This window comes from Larimichthys crocea, chromosome IV (genome assembly GCF_000972845.2).
Source record: "Larimichthys crocea isolate SSNF chromosome IV, L_crocea_2.0, whole genome shotgun sequence".
NCBI classification, from domain to species: Eukaryota; Metazoa; Chordata; class Actinopteri; family Sciaenidae; genus Larimichthys; species Larimichthys crocea.
Window position 1 is genome coordinate 1,107,072 of NC_040014.1, and position 19,651 is coordinate 1,126,722.

Consider the following 19,651-nt stretch of genomic DNA (forward strand, 5'->3'; position numbering starts at 1 on the left):
GTGGAAATTAATTTAACTGTACGTGAGTGAGATGACGTTTTGTTCATTTTGATCCAGAAATGGCGTTTTGTTGATGGGGCGTGGCCTATTGATTAATTAGACCCCCGGGAAACAGGTGCGGGAGGAAGAAGGTAAATTTCGCGGGCATTTTTTTAACTGACATTTGGATTAGGCTGGGTGGAAAACTTTGCTGGACTGTTTTACTCAAGTGTGAAAGAGCTTTCTTTTCAAGCAAATACTTAAAGATATCGGACCAGCAACACCTGAAGGGACACCATTTGTCATGGCTGCTTGTTGGGCGTCCTGCAAAGTTTCATATGAGGTAAGCACATCCCACTGTTAACCAACATTTACTCACTATAACATCCCCAATAACAACTTTGAATCTACATGCATACAGTTCTAACTGTCTTAACAGAAAATTACACAACTTTTTCCAAAAAAGGTTTACACTACGCTTTTAATAGTTATTAGCGTTTGCTAATACCTAAAAGACACAAACAAGATAGCAGTTAAATATGTACATAATATAAATATTTTCTATTGTTAACAGCATGAGGAAAATATTAGTTTTAAACACTTTAAAAAAATACATTTTAGCATTCCTTTTGTTTTGGTGTACTGTTTCTTGCTCTGTTGAATTGCATTAATTTGGCGTTAAGTCATGTACAACAAGTGCAGAATCAAATATGATAAATTGCTTACATGATGCACAATTTAGGAAGTCTAACTAGGGCTTATATTTATATTTTATACCAAAAAGAAAGATTTAAGATTATAGGCGTATGTTGTATTAATGGCGTTAGATGTACTACACGTTAACAGCCAGTAGGGGGAGGTAGAGGCACATAAATGACAGGACTGTGTAACTGTGTAATATCTACATTATTATTAATCTGTGAGTGTGTTCATTTAGAAATGTGTTCTAACAAAAACATACAGTTAAACTACAGTCATTTTAAGCACCCATCTCTGCCAACTTACTGCATATTATAACGTGGTTATCCACGTTACATTAGATTACTCCGTTATTTAAAAAAAAATTGTAAAGATGTACTGTAAATATTTGCATAAAAATCCTTCAGCTCTGATGCTGACAAATCTGAGATATAATAACTTGGATTTTTTTTAAAGTCTGTTTTGTTGGTCCCAATCTGCAATCATTTTTCAAAGTTGTTGCTGTTTTCTTGGTGAAAAGCAGAAATCACATTTCAAACAAATTCAAAGAAACAATATGAGTATGATAAATCCAATCTCGATGTAACTCCAACCCTAAGACGCACAGTTACGTTGTCAGTTTCTCTTTACACACACACACGCACACATAAGCACGTAGACCTTAGATCACAGCCCTGAAACGGTAATTGATGAATAACAAATAAATAAAATGTTAATTTCTCGCTCTGAATTATTAATATTTGTTTACTGTCAGTGAGTGAAACCTCAAACCCCCTCCCTTCTGTGCACAGTGCAGCAGGCTACTTAGTGAAATGATGGCCTCACAGTTAAACATCCCAGAGACATTAAAACACATTAAAAACCTTTGCAGTTAAAAGGTTTGGTGGAGCTGGAGTGAACAACCACAGAGAGCAGACTGTCTGTATTTGCCTGTGTACGGCTTGTATTTATTCAGCACTGTAGTTGACTTAGGATGCAAATGTACCAAATTTTCCTCTGTATGAATTGATTGATATCTGCTTGTGTGCTGTTCAACTAATCTGTTTGGACGTGCCTCTGCGTTTACATATTTCATTTACATTAGATCTATGTGCAAATGTGTCCATACACAAATACTTGGCACCCATCAGGTCTTTCCCTTTGCATCTATGTTAGTGCACATATGATGCGCGTACACAGAGTGTTTTTGCCTGCTGGAGTGAGTACTCTTTCTAAGTGACCCGCTTGTGCTCCATTACCAGAGCGTCATTAAGCTGTTGTTGTTGATGCTCGCCCTCCTTCCTTATGGTCTGGCCTTGGATCTCATCCGTTCCCCCGAGCCCTATTACAGTACAGAGCAGTAAGCATTTCCCAAACAAATTAATACCATATCCTGAGTGTACCTAAACTTTCTGGAAGTGTAATATAGACTGGTAATGGTGGCAGTCATTTTTATCTCTTGTGGTTGCAGAACGGATTTCAGTTTATGTTTATGTTTCAGAATGGTTTATAGACACGGGCACGCTAATTCCTGTGACCGTGGCGTCTGCTTTATAGGCTGGATATCGATTAGACGTGCTGTAACCGCGCTGTCTTGTGCAGCGGCTGCAAATGCAAAATGCTTTCCAATAACTATGGGAGTAATTCAGGTTGGTAAATTACACTCCGCAGCATATGTATTGCAACAGTGATCTTACACCAGCCTGTTAGTCTACAGCGTATTATGGATTTCATACGGACGTGATGTTGGCTGGTCCAGGAGAGTGATGGCAGGTTCAGATATCTTTGCTGGTAAGCATCCGTTCCTGAAGAAGAGAATTTTTCTGTCAATATCATATCGCATTAAGAGGAGATTATCAGAGTGTAATTATGGGCTTGCATTGGTCTGTGTTAAAGAAACGAGAGGGGAACGTTTTGCCATTATACATTTAAACACACACACAGATCTGTAAATATTTCAATAGGCTGTACTGCTCAACTTAAATCACACATTTTAGTAGAGACTGTTTGCCTCATTTGTAATGTGTCTGTTGCTATCCACCAAGTCCTACCTGTCATACACAGGGGAGGATTTTTAAAACCACGTTTAACTTTCCCTGTCTGCCATCTTCGATTCCTGGTGACATAGCAGGATAGGTCCTGACATCCGAACTGAGCGTTGACCCCAGACTGTCATCTATCATTAACATGACTTTTGTTTCTGACGTTGTTTTTGTGCCATCTGACGTCCTGGGGTAAGGTTCCTCCCAGGGTTCCTTACATTTCACCTAGCTGACCCCTCCGTGTGTGTGTGTACACCTCTCTGTTTCTTTCCTGGACAAACCCTCTTCACTTCTTGGCTTTGGGACTCAGAGAGGCACTTTGTGCGTGTGTGTGTATTTGGGGGCCATAGGACCCGAAGAGGGGTAATCATGTATAAGTTATGTCAACTAATTAAGACTGGGCCCTAACCTATGGCTGACCCCGGGGAAATAACAATGCACCATCTAAAAGCCTTTGTACCGGGCTACCTCTGGCCTCTTGGCCACACTAGAGTGTTGGATGTCCTGTGTGTGTGTGTGTTCTGGCTGGCTAGTAGTGCAGGGCTACCTTGATCTGGTAACTGGAGCACAAGGAGAGAAGAAATGAGAGAGCAAAGAGAAAAGGACAGCGCGAGAGTGAAGGAGAAAAGAGAAGGGGTGAAAGAAAGAAAGTGCCTCTTCAGTGAAAGAAAGTAAGAGAGGCAGAAGCCTAGCCCATGTAATTAGGCCTAAATGAGTTTTCCACTGACTCAGTGGGTTGAGGCGATGCAGCACTGGGACAAAGATAGACTGGAGGTCAGGGAGTCATCGAGTCAGGGAGACGGGGCATTGCTGTAGTCGTATGAAGAGAGGTGGCGCAGTAAGGGATGCTGGAACTGTACGCCTCCTCTGGTCAAGGTTTTCCAGGGGAGATGCACTGTACCAGTTTTATTACGGTGGCTGCTTTAGAGCTGTACAAACCAAAATTTTACGTTTAATAGGACATCCATCTTACCAGTTTCGCTGTGCGGAGCTGCATCGGAGAAAAGCTTCCCATAATTCTCTTAATTAAAGGCCCTGCACACCCATGGTGCACCCACACAAGTGATTTCACTTATTGTAGCTGAGTAGACTTCTTCTCAGGACTCTGTGGGCATGTGCTGTAGCTGTCATTTTGTGTTCATAGTAGGCCTTTTTCCTGGGAGATATTCAAATTGATGGCTGAATCAGCAGCTTTCATGGTCCTGGTGCTGAGACTAAAAGCATATTGTACAGAACAATGGCATTGATATGCTGCTAAAAAGCCTCCTGTCTGCTAAGGCTCCACAATATTTGGATCCTGGCTGAAGGGATTTACTTCCAGCCACACCAGCATTAGTAAGTCAGGAATTGATGCTGATTGACAGGTCCTGGCTCCCAGTTGCTGTTCCAGTTGATCCGAATTGTGTGCAGTATTGGGATGAGGTCAGGGCAAGTTATTCAACACCAAATTTAGATTATGTTCATTTCTACTATGTTTAGGGGAGAATTTATGAGATGCCAAATATTTCATACTTGCACTACAGATACGACGTGCATCTGTGTTGTGTACATGGGTTTTCCTGTAGGCTATAGCCGATGAAAAAACTGTTGGACTCCTTCAGATTTTTTCCCAGTTTCATACAATACAAGATGGTTTTTGTATGAACATTGGAGGGAAGAGACTGAACCCCCAGCTGTTCTAAGAGCAGTTGTGTGTCTGTGTTCAAACTGTGGTAATTACACCTATAAAGCAGATTAGTGCTGTGCTGCTAATGAGGTTTGTCTCACGAAAGCAAAGAGCATAGAGTGTCGACAATCAATGCTATTTGATGCCATTTTGATGTAATAATTTGATGTGACACAAGTCACCTTTGGCCAAATTTAAACTGACACAATTTGAGAAGACAAAAGAAAGCCAAAAATTATGGAAAGGGAAAGCCGACCCCTTTTTCAGTTACTCATTCTGTCATTAACAGCTCATTTTATAGAAGAAATGTGCTCAGACATCTTAATACCATGTGCTCATAGTGCTGATTGCTTAGTGCTCCTTGGATTGGGAAAATTACTGACCCTTGGGTTTGTTTTCACAATTCAGTGGACAGACTGAAACATCTGTCAAGCTAAAAACCAGGCTGTTTGTCCCAAGTTGCAAATCATGCTCCCGAGACTCATCATAAAATGTTAAAGGACAATGCCTTAGGCCTGGAGGTGTTGCTGTTAAAGCTATTAAGTAAACCACAACTAGTCCACTTCAGTGCCATACAGCTGGTGTACAGTCCCTGATGGATGGATGAAAAACAATCAAGCTTCTCACTAACCAACTGTCCTCAAACCTGGGACACTAATGGCCAAATTGCTCTGTCTTCTTTAACAAAAAAACAAAAAACAAAAAATACCAACTCATTTAGTTTGAGAGCAGTTTGCCCCAAATCAATTTGGTAAATGGAGTTAAAACCTATTTTTTTATTCTTATTGGTCACCTGTGAATTCTACATTACCCCAATAACGATTGGACCAACCACAGGCCATTAAGATCAACCAGCAGGAAGTGTGTTTGTGGTTGAAATGACATCACTGTTACCAGTTTGTGACCTGCACTCAGGTTGGGTTCAAAAGGTCGCTGGATAACAGCGGTGGTTGTTACAGAGAGGGTCACAGAGAAGGTCAATGGGCCATAGGGGAGTTTGTACAGTACTTTGTACTTTATGTCAGCTCACTATGTAGATCAGAAAAATCAGGCTCTTCTTTCTTTTGTGTCATTGTTGTTTTTTCAGTCTTGTCATATTATTTTGACTTGTCATAGCGGTAAAAGCACAGCTGTAACTCATAACACTAACGATGTATTAATGAGTCATACCAGGGAGCCAGCAGCACCAGGACAAAGGAACTGGGACACCTAAATGGAATGCAGCCTTTGTTAATGTTATTAATTACAACTCTGCTTTTCTTGTTCAGAAATGTCAAAGCGTCTGCTGTGAAAAACATGTATAGCACTAATGCTGTGCAACATTGGCTGCAGTCATTTGCTCAAGGCCAAAAAAAAAATCCATAGATCAGCCTCCTTTATTATTGCTTAATGATACTATTCATGTGTTATTTATTTATTTATTTTTTAGCCATGCTAGCAGCGTGGCACTAGATAATGCTGGTCGGTCACTTTGGTCCAGGTGGAAATGTTTCAACACCTATTAGATGGATTGTCATTATATTTTGTGCATACATTCATGTCCCCCTCAGGGTGAATTTTAATAACTTTTGGTGACCCCCTGACTTTTTATCTAGCGCCATCATCAGGTCAAAATGCTAATTTGTCGAATACTTTGGTTTATGACCAAATACCTGCAAGACAGCTGTGCTTAGTGCTAATTAGCATATGTTAGCATGCTGACATGCTAAACCATACTGATCATCATCCTGTAAGCATGTTAGCATGTGCTACTATGGCACATTTAACACTATTATTAAGTAATAACTTCCAGTTAATACAATTTCAATGCTGATGCGTTATCTGGGACTTTGTGATCAATTAAAATAGTGAGTAACAGTAAGTTAAGACTTATTACATTATTAGTTGTCTTGATTTTTGAGTAATATCAGCTGTTGAAAAGAACTGAGTTGTATAAAAGCAGATGTGGTTGTACAGATTATTGAGGATATTCATGGTGAATGTAATCAAAAATCAAATCAAGACTGGTCAGTGACGCTGCTGAACCGTTGAAACTTGTGTACAAGACTTAATTCTTTTCAAAGAGCATCTTGGCTGCGACTAAAACAGTCTCTTTAAGATAGTGTAGTTTCCTTTTCAACCATTTGCATGCATTACAAAAGGGCTAGTGCAGATGTGACTGGTTAATATTTTTGTCATTTGTAGCAAAGTGATTCACAGTGTGCGTGTGATTTGTCAGGTAACATATATCAGTGTATTATGCTGTTTTTCAATGTGTAAAATCTACAGTAAGTCCTATTGTGTTACTCTTCTTAGGAATGAGATACTGTAGCATACACACACACACACACACACACACACACACACACACACACACGTATATTCACACCTTCTCTTTCTTATCATCACACACACCTCTACCCCCCTATTATCCCTCCCGTCCTTCCCCCTACATGTGCTACATGGCGGGGTGTGTGTGGGGTTATGAAAACAGTTAGGCTTAATAATTGATGTTCTGCATTTCAATCAATTTCACCACAGTGTTAGGCTAATTAAGGTTAGCTCCATCCTCCCAGGGGCTGTGTGTGTGCGTGTGTGAATGTGTGTGCACAGGAGTGTGAGTGTGTGAAAGGAAAAGTGTGTAAGACAGAGATGGTATGTGTGTGTTTTCCTGCTCCTGAGGGCTCTACGCTCCATTTTATATCTCAGAATACATGGGAATTCTCTATTTCAGGAACAAGAGATGAGAGTCTCTCTCTCTTTCTCTCTATTTCTTCCTCCCTCCCTCTCTCTCTTTTTCTCTCTCTCTTCTTCTTTTTCCCATCCTCTCTTCCTTGCTCTCCCACATTCTCTGTCTTGCTCTCTCACTCTGTTCCTCCCCCCTCCTCTCTCCCCAGGCAGGATCCTAAATGCAATTAACACAGCCGCTTTACTGCCTGCTAATTATTAACACACACACATGCGTGCACACACCCACCTCACACACATGTACAGTACACACACACACACGCACAAAGCGGAAATGATTATTTTATGCTGAACTAATTTAAAGTTCATTGACGATTGTTTTAATTAATTAAATAAGAAAAGTACACACTTTAAAAAAACGTCAGGCTGCCAGGCGGGCACTGCAGGCACTTGCATATGAAGGTAATAATTATCCTGTGTGTGTGTGTGTGTGTGCGCGCGTGGTAGTTCACCTACAACATCGTTTTTGTGTGTGTATCTGCGTCTGTGTGCATAGTTCACCCAGTCATACAACCTTAAGGTGTGTGTAAGTGTGTGTCTGTGTGTGTTAATGAGTCTTTAAACCCTCTCTGCCAGTATTTAACATTAAGAGGAATAACTAAAGAGTCCAATTAAGAAGCAGAGACCGCTTTATGCTCAGCAGATTTATTTCTATTATTAAATAGTTCCGGGTGGGCCTTGCTCCTCACCTCCTGTAGATCACTTTTATTTGTTTCTGTATCAGTGATAGATTTGATACAAATCCAAACAGCTACATGCACAATCTGTTTGGTGGTGCTGGATCAAAATCTGCACATGATCACTTCTGCACTTGGCTGATTTACACTGATTCAGAAATCACGTGATTTTTAAGTGTTAAGTGGCAGATGTGAACTCCTAGGTACATGTATGTTCTGTGATAATTGCTATTCTTTTGGATTACTGATGGGCATCATATTTATTGTTAATTATTTAGTATATTTCCTCTCTCTATGTTTGATAGAGGCACACATTTTCCTCTAGGGGAGTATCAGATGTTGTTGTTCAACGCTGCTCTGATAGGCCCCTTCACAGTATCTTGACATGTCACAGTATTCAAAAGGTGTAAATAATAAAATTGATGCTGGCTCAATATCATTCAGCGGCTTCAGTTTCAGGGTCCTGGTCTGATCCACGCTGACTCAGTGGCATGGCTTACTGAGCCATCGCTAATGAAATAAATTTCACCTGTGCTTGCTATTTGTCCAGTCTGGAAACAGATTGATTTTTAATTACGCAGATAATAACGACTTGTGTGATGAGTGAGTTTGTGTGTATAGGGTTTGTGGCTTGTTCTGCCCTGTGGTGTTTACAATGCCTGGAAAAGCCTTTTTATGGCAATCATGAGTTGAATAGTTGCAGTATTAACAATATAACAGTAACACTATAACAGTATTTATGAGAAATAATAATAATATAGAAATCATTCATTCAAAATATGAACTTTCAAAAACCCCAGATGTTGGCATAGTCCATGATAGACCTTAAAGTAAAATCAGTACAGATGGCTAAATAATTGTAAAATATTGGCTGAATAGCAACTTTATGAATGGTGTTGATTTAACTTAGGCAACCAGTGTGGTGTTAGAGGTACACAGTGTAAAGCCAGGCTACCAACTTGAAGAATATGCTGATGATTCATAGGCTGTGTGGATAAGCTGTATTCTGCAGGGTGATATTTTTGCATTGTAGTATAATTTTCAAAACACAATTCTCAGAAAGAATAAGTACACATGGTATTTGTTTTAACATGTGCCAATTTAACACTGAAAATGATTCAGCATGTTATGCATATGTATAAAAAGTTATTTTATATCAGTTAACTTTCCCAGTGACTGTTTATTACTTACTGTGATTACCACACTGTCTGCTAAGTTGAACCTCATCCATTCGATTCTCTTTCCTCTTCTAGACCTCCTTTGATTTCACCTTCTGGACAACTTCCGTAGTAACTACAATGTCAGTGAAGTAGATATGGAGAAACACTGAACAAAGAGACATACACAAAGGTAAGATGATAGAGATGTAAGATGATTGGATGTGTGCTGTGAAGAATTGATCTAGTGCTGTTCTCCTGTTTGAAGAATACGATACCATGTGTGGCCTCAAGTAGACTAGACACCAGGTGTGTTTGTTTAATGATGTCAAAGGAACAGGAAACAAGGATAACCAAACAAGAGACAGAAAGACTGTAATCTAACTAAAAGATGAAAGGGAGCGAATGAACAGTGAAAGACCTCATATGAATGTGTGTGCCTGCATGTGGTGGACTCAGGTGTTAAAGTACACTCCTATTACACTTAGAACTTGTCAGACACAAGGCCAGAGACACAGAGCCACCGTCGTCCCACCTCCCGACCTCCCCTCTTTTGCTCATCTCTTTTCATGCTCTTTCATTAGCTCCTCTTGTCTTCCTTTCTGCCCTCACTTCCCCATGTTCCTTTTTGCATGCCACTTCATCTGTTTGCTATAGTCACTATAATTAATTGGAATAAATAATTCAGCCTCTATTTTTTTTTACCATTGTGAGATAGAATTTATGGGGAAAACAATCCACCTCATCGTAAAGCACTGTCACTATATTATTAGTCAATTATGTCCACTGTAGTAAGAGTTTTCACTGATTCTCTAGTGATTATGGGTAAATTAAAGGAGTTTTTTGTCTTGGTAAGATTTAGATACAGTGCATGGCAATCAAGGCAGGGAGCACTGGATCCAAAATAAGACGTTTCTGTCAGAGAAACTGAAACTTGAAATGTTCACCAATCACCACACCTAAATGTAACAAATTCACAGTCTTTTAATAGTTCACTGTTGAGAAGCATTTAGGGAAATGTAGGAACTCCCCAAACACTGTCAGTCTCCTCATGCTTTCCTCACTACAGCCTTCATTCTCTTATTATTCATTAGTCTTATTCAAATATTTTGCTATATAAACAAAGACCAACAATGCTACAGCTCCGACACGAGCAACTCCAGCAGTGGTGTAAAACTAAAAACTACAATGCAGATGTCAGAGATTTGTCACTTCATTATAAAATATATAGATGTAACACCCATCCAGACAGACCTTCTAACTACCATTTAAATGACATTAGATTGAAACTGTGATAGATAAACTTGTACACTGTGATGTGCCCTTATTGTAATCTAAAGTTCGATTGTACCCAGCCCACTGATGAACGAATGACAACTTCAGTTAACACAAACTGTAATTATAGATATTCATACATATTTTTCATTGATTTTGTTTTCTTGTTTACATTGCTTTTTAATTCAGAAAATATATTTCCCAGTACCATATTTACAATTTACCATTTCCATTTGCAAAATTTGTACAAATTTTGAATTAGCTTACACAGAAAGCTTTTATCATCCTTTAACCAATTCCTGTCTTTCTTACTCTACTTATTTCTGTCTCTAGTTTCCCCCTCCATCTGTTTTTACCATTTCCCTCTCATCAGCTCTCCATTTCACCTTAGAAACAACTATATTTCCCATTAATTCACCTCTTATTTCCTCATTTTGTCTGTCACTAAACACAGAGGCGCAGCAGCAGGGCAGCAGGAAGACGTAGGGTCCGGGGGTGGGGGTAAGACCTCAGGCCTGAGGGCACAAAGCCATATTGTGAGGTTTTTGTTCCTCTGTTATTCTCCTGTAGCCCGACCACCTTTTGTGTGTGTGTGTGTATGTGTGTGTATGTGTGTGTGTGTGTGTGTGTGTGTGTGTGTGTGCGCGCGTGTGTGTGTGCGCGTGTGTGTGCGCGCGTGTGTGTGCGCGCGTGCATTCGAATGAATGCATGAATATGTGAAAGTGTCACATATGGGGGTGTATTTGTGCACATGCTTGTGCGCATTTGTGTGAATGGATGAATGTGTGTGGCTGTGTGTTGCGAGCGCGCGTTTGTGTGTGAATGGAGGCCCCTGGCCAGGCCGTACGTTATTGATGCTCCCGCCTCGGGGTACGTCGGGGGAAATGGATGTGTGCGTATGTGTGGGAGAGCGCTTGTGTGCGTTTGTGTGTGTACACGGGGTCACGTTGTGTCGTCAAACGGCGGCTGGTGAAAGATGGCCAGCGCTGATATGATCAGTCATCTGTTGATCAAGATGTACTGCTGCCGCCTCGTCGCAGTTTCTCTTTGAATTTCACTGTTAACTCGCTCTCTTTCACTTCTCTCTCTGTCTCTCTCACTCTGTCTCTTTCTGTGTCTTTGTCTCTCTCCTCATGTTGCTTTTAATTTGTCCTTTAATTTCATCTCTCCTGCTTCCTTTTTTCTTCATTGTACATTTTTTTCAATGCCATTTAAAAATGGAAATGGTAGAATAAAGAAAATGCACAAGTAAGCTAATGAACCACTGCAACAACATAAGGATACTGCTTCTGTTCTATATGCCTCCTCTTTCTTGCAGTTTCTCCTTCTCTTACGTCTGTTGTTTATTCTCTCTCTTGATTTTCTGTCTGTTATCACGCAGCATAAAAATTCCAGCTCCCAATCAAGTATCTCTTTCTTCCCTTTCCTCTCCTTTTTTGTTTCAGTGTTTCTTCTTCGTCCAATGCTTTCTCTCTGTCTCTGTGTATGTTTCACTCTCCCAGCGTTTCTCTGTTTTTTTGATCTGTCTGTCACTCACTGTAACACAGTCTGGGTATTGTCTCATGTGTCTGATGTGACTTTGTGGTTTGACAGTATTGATGTCCACGTGTGTTGTGTGTCTGAGTGTCTTTATACTCTGCATTTTTTTTCCTCTCTTACGTCGCTCAATATTGTTCTCCTCTGTCGTCTCTCTCCTCTCGTGCCTCTGTCTCTTTCACCCCAGTCTTTCTCTTCCTTTCATTAAAGTGTCATATTACATGTACGCGCTCACACACACACACACAGACACACCGCCAGGAAACGGTAACACACAATCACACTTACATACTTAGTAACTCACGCAGATGTTCAAATGCACATGCACATGGTCAGACATGAGAGACACAGACACAAACTGTACCACACACACACACACACACACACACACACACACTGCGGTAAGTAGGTAATGTGCTTTAGAAATAGTGGTTAACTGTAAAACACCAGTCTAAAGTGCTCTGCTCTGTGGTGAATAGCTAATGGACTTCAGAGAGTTTGGTTTTTTAACCTTAAGGCGCTGTTGTTTTCTGTGGTTAAAAGATAATGGGGTTTTACTGTGTGGTTAAGACCTGTGTGTGTGTGTGTGTGTGTGTGTGTGTGTGTGTGTGTGTGGCTCAAAATCACAAAGTCTTTCTGGTGTGCAGTTTTTGAAGAATACAGGTTAGCTGCTCAGCTTGTTACATAATGGCTGAAAGTCATAATACTGTGACTAATAAATAGGCTACCTGTCTTATCTGGAAAAGATAGTCATTTCTATCTGATTTTATATGTGGTCATTATTTTCAGTGTTTGCAGACCTCCCCTTTATGGACGTGTTTAACAGTCTCTGTATATGACCGTCCAGGGTGTTTCCCTGCCTCTCACACAGTGCATGCTGGGATGTGCTCTAGGCCCCCTGAGCAAATGCTGTTCCCCACATCTCTGTCACCTTCTTTCACTCATTCAATACAAGATTTCACACATTATTATCATTTACAGGTGTCGAGTGGCTTGGTTATTTTTGCATAAGCCAAATTCAGAACATTTCATTGCACAGTAGTGTCCACGCTCTATTGTGGAATCTTTGAGGTTAATGGTCAACTACAATTCAAGACACATAAAATGTTGCAGGGTAAATCTAGAGCACTGTATAGTAAATAGGGAAATCAGACACAGTTCTGTGGGATTCATTTAATTTAAAAACACTTTTATACAAGATGAAGTGTTACACACACTAGCTGTTTTTTCTCATTCACCATTCACCAACTCACAAAATGTTGGCAAAGTTCAATGAACGTTTGGTTTGTGGCAGTCTCTCACACTTATTGTCCCCTTGGTTTGATCTCTAAAGGGTCATGACGAGCACGCAGTCCACAGTAGAAAGCTGATGGTAAGTATCATTTTAATAAAATGTTTTTAAAGAGAGTTTGGTACCATGGCTCTTTCAGTCGCCTTCACTATTATATGAGCAGTTTTTACAATTCAGTCAGAGTGTTTTTACATTTCCCCGTCCCAGACTGATAAGTCTCTTGTCTCCTCCATATTCCTGTCAGCGCTTTCGGATTCGATCTGAGCTCATTTGCTTTTCCAGACTGAATTTATGCCTCAAGAAGTTAATTCTCAAGTAAATGTATAGTTCAGCTTATCTTGGTCAATATTATTTAATTCCATTCAGTTTTAAAATTTCATTTAAAGAAATTCTGATTTTCATTGTAGTGCTTGTGTAAATGGATATACTGTAGATCCATGTTGTTATATGCTGTGAATACTCGATTGTGCGTATTTACACTTAACATCACAGTGTGTGTGTGTGTGCGTGTGTGTGTGTGTGTGCGTGCGTATGTGTGCGTGCAGAGTATATATTGGCACATCTATGCTTATGTCTTCTTAAATCACTCACCATTACATTGGTGTTGTTTTCTGTGGGAAACAGATAATGTCTTTACAATGTGTGGTTAGAGTCGAGACCAGTACAGTTCAGCGTGCACTGACCTCAACTGATACATAATGTAACAGCACTGACCACACTGATGTATTAGTGGACTAAATGACTGTATTAATGGTGCTCAATGCAGGGAGGGAGGGAGGCACTAAGAGGCCTGAAAAGTGCTTTAAATGAAGGTGTGGAACAGTGATTGGCTCTGATGGGGCGAGTATATGCATATGTCTACGTGGTGTTTTGATTTTCTGTACTTGTGAGAGGCAAATATCTGGGAATATCTGGTATTTTTCAAATCATCTATTACTTAGCATGGTGTTGGAGTCACTGTGTCTTTCTTTGAGCCTCCATTGTATTGTATTAAGAGCCACATGGACGCTTCATCTTTATGTGTAAATATGTTTATTAATCTAGTGTTTACTGTTGTGTTATGCCTTTTAAATACCAATCCCATGCTGCTCAATTATACAAATTCTTGTACAACTTGCAAATATGATTTCTTCCATGCTGTTTGTGTTGCACTAATCTTTGTTGAGGTGCATGTCGCATGGGGAGCAGGTTAGAGTTTAGGCGTGTGTGTGTGTGTGTGTGTGTGTGTGTGTGTGTCTGTCTGTCTGTTATCCTGACATGTCTGTCTCCTTCATGTCATTGTATTTGTCCCCTAGACGAGTAACATTATCTACAACCCCCCCCCCCCCCCCCCCCATTTTCCTTCCCTTACTTTCTTCCTTTCTTGCTTCCTCACTTCCTTCCACCTCTCTCCTTACCTAACCTCATCCCCAATTTTCAACATTCATCCATCCTTCATTCTCCTCTCTCTTTAGCCCTCCCTTCTTCATTGTCTGGCCCGAGTTGTAAACAACTGTCATATCTGGCCTTCTTAAATAGCCTTCACAGTTGCGCCAGCGCGCACACACACACACACACACACACACACACACACACACACACACACACACACACACACACACACACACATACAAGCATATCTCATCAATGTTTCAGAGGGAGGGCTGAATATCAGCTCGCTATACCTCATACCTAGTCCTCACTTATTTACATCCGGCTGCCCCCGCGCCACTGAAACCTCAACAGCAACATCAATGATTCATCAGCCAATGTTTTAGCAAAATGCATGCCTCTTCTGTCGATACTGAAGAGGGTAGGAGGAGGGAAATGTTGAGAGGAAGGAAAGAAGGTGAGGAGAAGAGAAGAAGGGGAAGAGAGGGCAAAATAAAATAAAATAAAATGGGAGTTGTAAGGATGAAAAAGTAATAGCAGATGTAGATAATAGGGAGGGGGAGAGGAGATAAAAAGCGGAAACCAGGAGGAAGTGAGGAGGAGAGAGATTGTTAGCAGTGATAGATGAATGAAGAGAAGGCGTAAAGGGCAGGTGAGTGAGAAAGTGTGAAGATTGGATTGGAGAATAGTGGGGAAGGAAAGGGATTAAGGAAAGGAAGGAAAAGAGGAGCGTGAGGAGGGAAGGGAAGGAACGGGGAGACCTGCAGACAGTGAAAAGGAAAAGGTAGAAAGCTGATGGAAAACTGAAAGAAAGGAGGGAGGAGATAAAGAAGGAGTAAAACAGGAAAGGGCAGGGAGATAAGTGAAGGAAGTGAGAAACCCAGGAGAAATGATGAAGGGAAAGTTTGAACAATGAGGACAGGAGGAGGAAAATGGGAGAAAAGGATGGAGAGGAGATTGATAGTGAGGATGAAAAGATGGGAGAGGAGAGGAGGGGAGGAGATAAGCAAATAGGAGACACAGATGCATCCTTCCTCCCACCTCTACTATTCCTCTGCTTTTCTCTCCTCTTCCAGTGTCCAACACTTGATCCCTCTTTTACGGATGAAACATGGTCTTTTTTATCTTATTTTTGTCAGAAATCAATGACATTCTGCAGACACACAAAGACACGGGAGTCCGATATGTCTTTTACTCTTTAGATTTCAGTAGAATATGACCCCACTTTCCTCTTGGGGCTTTATAGGAGTTCACGGACATTTACACATTGATTTTAAAAATGTACCTGCGTTTTGAGATTGCGGCATGTGTGGTTTTGTGGTGTACGGTTACATAAGACACAAGACAGAAAGAATCTGAAGCCAAACAGGCAGGAAGGGCTTTGCCAGTACAAAATACAGTATGCAGGGATACACATTGACCATTTAGCTTTGATTATATCTCTCGCTCACTTCCTCTTTTTATTTTGAATCCATTATTCAAAAACAAGTGGTATTAGTGGCCCATAGGAAGACTAGTTTAATTGTCATACCAGTAAGGTTCATACCAATATATACTAGCAGAGAGTTTATTTAGAGCTGGAAGACTTTGTCTTGTGTGGATGTTCTTACCTTGTTGTATTCCTTGTTGCATTATTGCATTTTAGATACTACTATCATACCAACAACAATATCATATCAACAATGTGCGATCACTGAATTACCATTTTCAACACTAAATCACTTTGCTAGTAATATTGGAAGGTGTGTGTGTTTGATTTTATATATAGTAATAGCAAAAATGTTCCTCATTTGAAACTTAAATGATCTTAAAACAGTTACTATAAAGGTATTACATTAGCAAGGTTTAATAACTTTATTTTAGCATCATATTACTTTTTATAGGGTCATACTGTGATGATAGGATGATGTGATCGTATTATGTTTGCTTTTTTCTTTCTACAAAACACCGTTGTCCAAATGATCTTCTATTATAATTCTGTTGGAATAATATAAAAAAAGTTTCAGAAGTATTTGTCTTACATATGTGATGAGTTTTATCTGATATGAAATAATCAATTTGATGTTTAAAGCAATGAATTATTTGTATTCACAGTTGTGTATTCTGTGATTACTTTGTATACATTTTCCATGTTGTGGTGAATACGTACAGTAATAGGTTATTGTTGTATTGTGATTATTATTATTTAATTTTTTTTTTCTTACCAAATGTCTAAATCTTTTGTGGTGATACACAAATATAGAGTTATATAGGTAATATGTAAACATATGTATGATTGAGTGGTATACAAGCAAATGACAGGATCATCAGCTGTGAGGGGAAAAGCAAATAGGGACAGAAAGACAAAAACAGAGAGGGGACAGTGAGAGACAGACATAAACAGAGGAAGGCAGAGGGGTAGTTGGCCTTGACTTTGAGGCAGAGTTGTTTGAGGGTAACAAGGACGAGACACTGCTGCTGTGTTTCTCGCTCCCCCTCTCTTTCTCCGTCTCTCTTTTTCTGTCATTTGGCGCCCAGGGTGAAATTATGATAATAAGAGAAAGGAAAAGCTATTACTGTGGCTGCTCTCTCATTATGTAAATGATATTAAACAGGCCCTCTGTGTGTGCTATGTGTGTGTTCCTGGTGTGTATGCAAACCTGAGCAGTTGAGCAGCCAGGTGCACATGCATGCCTACATGTTTGTGCACAGTGTCATGTTGGTGCCTGTGTGTGTGTGTCTGTGTCTGTTTGGCTGTTTGTGCATGTTTAAACTGCCTTTATCCAAATGTGTGTGAGTGTGTGCATGAGTGTGTGTGTCTGAGTCCTGGGGCTATGGGTGCTAATCTCCACACAGTGATTACAAGGTGTCAAACTCCCCCACATTGATTATGACATGTTAATTACACGCCGTGCTTCCACCTGCTCTGATGACACAACACACACATTAAAAGGTGTACTGTGTCTGGGAGTTTGTGTGCGCACGGACCATTTGTGCTTGTGCGTGAGATCATTGCGCATTTGACAGGAAACTACGCATGTGCTTTGGGGTGTGTGTGTGTGTGTGTGTGTCTATCTGTCTGTGCTTTAAATGTTTAGACAACTAGCAGTCGCTGAGAAGTCAAGCATGCCTTTCGTCAAGCATCTTTTATGCGATTTGTTTGTTTTTGCAGATGAGTGTTTTCATAGCGTGATACCTGCATAACGTAATCCACTCACAGTTTTTCATGCTGAGACATTTCAAACCATAAAAGATTGATTGTTAGGCACTATGAGATATGGCAGATACTGGAAAACAAGTTCAAATCAAAGTTCCAAATTGACGCATAACAAATCACTTTAATATTCTGCTAATTGATTCAGTAATTGTAGCCTAAATTATTTGGTTACAATTTTGAAATTTTCTGAAGTAAAAGACAAAAATAGTATAACTCAATGGCAACCCCTTTGCCAGTCAGTTATGCTGACTGGCAAAGGGGCAACTGTTAATTGTTATTAAGCAAACAGGAATTCTAAAAAAACACAGGTAATCATGTGCAAACAGCTCTTGAAATAGTTTATTTTCTATTTGACAACCACTATCACATCATTGAGCCAGTAATAAAATGCAGAATTTCAATGATAATCAATAGTCATTGTTTCACCTGATTTCACATCGAGTAAATTGCCTTTAAGCAAATCACACAGGGAGTTTTTCTGAAGAACTAATTACAATATTCTCTATGTGATTATGAAAATTTCTGACAAATATTGACAAATTATCTGATGGACCTCTTTACTCTTTCTCTGTCTCTTTCTGTCCTCGTTCTCTCTCTTCCTCTGTCGGTGCTTGATTGCCTGTGCACTTTAATACGTTGTTGCATTTACAGTATATGTAAGTGTGTGTGTGTGTGTGTGTTTGCTTGCTTGGTGGTCTGTCCTGCCCTACTCCATCGCTTGTTTATATGCTTCATACCACAGGTCCTCGGGGGTTTATAAATATTGATCGTTACAAAGGATGGATAGATGCTTGATAGCCTGTCCAGGCCCTGGGAATACACACACACACACACACACACACACGCACACACACCTAAATCCCTCTTTCCGAGTAGCCTCAGCCCAATACAATCTCTCTCTAATGTGTTACTTTGATTCAGAAAACAGAAGCAGTATTTCAAATGATGAATAATGAAAATGCATGCGATACCTTCATGAACAGCCATTTTATATGGTTTTATGACTTTTCATATATTTTCTTGTATTTTTTTACCGTATCTAAACTCTGCAAACACACCAGCATATTATTAGAGTATTTTTACATTTTAAATGTGTAGTTAAGTTAATATCCAGCTTTCAGGACCTTGCTGCTCAATGTTCTCTTGCAGGGCTCAGACCTGTTACCCAAACTTTTACAAGGCAGTCTCCATAACTCTTTGAGGTGCTAAGACTGCTGTGATGTTTAAAGGTGTAAGAGGAGGTAGGACTCTGAAGAATTTCTTTGTATAACAAGACAACCAACATTTAAAATCAATGAATGCTTAACTCTCTCTAACATTATTTTAAGGCATGTTGTTTTCAGAAGCTTGCCAAAAAATATTACCTTTGTCTCTAAAGGGTTAATATGGATACATTTTAAGTTAAGAGAGCTGTATGAGTATTTGATGTCAGTTATAATGAAACATCTACTGATGCTTAGCTGGGGCACATCATCAGTGATGGACCTGAGATCATTGAGTGTTTCGGGCCTTTCGAACATCAGACACCCTCTCTCAGGCAGCCCAGCTGAGGTTCATGACGCCTCAGCTTGTGCCCCAGCAGCATTTAACCACGGATCCGCTCTCTTTATCCAGAGCCACCTAGAGGCTTTCTCTGCTGCCTCTGTGTTGTTCCGGATGGCCCTTCTCCTTTTCTCTCCTGTGATGCCCAATGCAGTGTAGGCCCTGCACAGACTGTCCCGCAAAGCCTCTGCACCCTACCTCCACAGGCAAACACCTAGCCTTCCAGCCTCGTCTGTGGCAGTCGCTGACTAGGCTATATACTAGGTCATATTTCCCCCTCTTCCGCTCAAAGGCCTCCTCCATTCGCTCTTCCCACGGCACAGTGAGCTCCAGCATGACGACACTCTTTGTTGCCTCTGACACCAAAATGATGTCAGGTCTGAGGGTGGTCTTAGCAACATGCTGGGGGAACTTGAGTTGGCTCCCCAAGTCCACTGACAGCTGCCAGTCCTGTGCAGTGTTGAGCCCTGATGTTGCTCTTGATGTTGTACTTAGCTTCTCCCCAGCTCTGACA

At 40.4% G+C, this 19,651-nt stretch overlaps 1 protein-coding gene across 1 annotated transcript in view; it reads left to right on the forward strand.

Moving 5' to 3' along the window:
* The first annotated feature begins 57 nt into the window (after positions 1-57).
* Positions 58-19,651, forward strand: part of skor2 (SKI family transcriptional corepressor 2) — a 106,311-nt gene continuing 86,717 nt past the window's right edge. The window contains exons 1-3 of the mRNA XM_027278561.1: positions 58-322; positions 9,023-9,119; positions 13,071-13,109. The gene's annotated coding sequence lies outside the window, so the exon portion shown is untranslated. The remainder of the gene's footprint in view (positions 323-9,022; positions 9,120-13,070; positions 13,110-19,651) is intronic.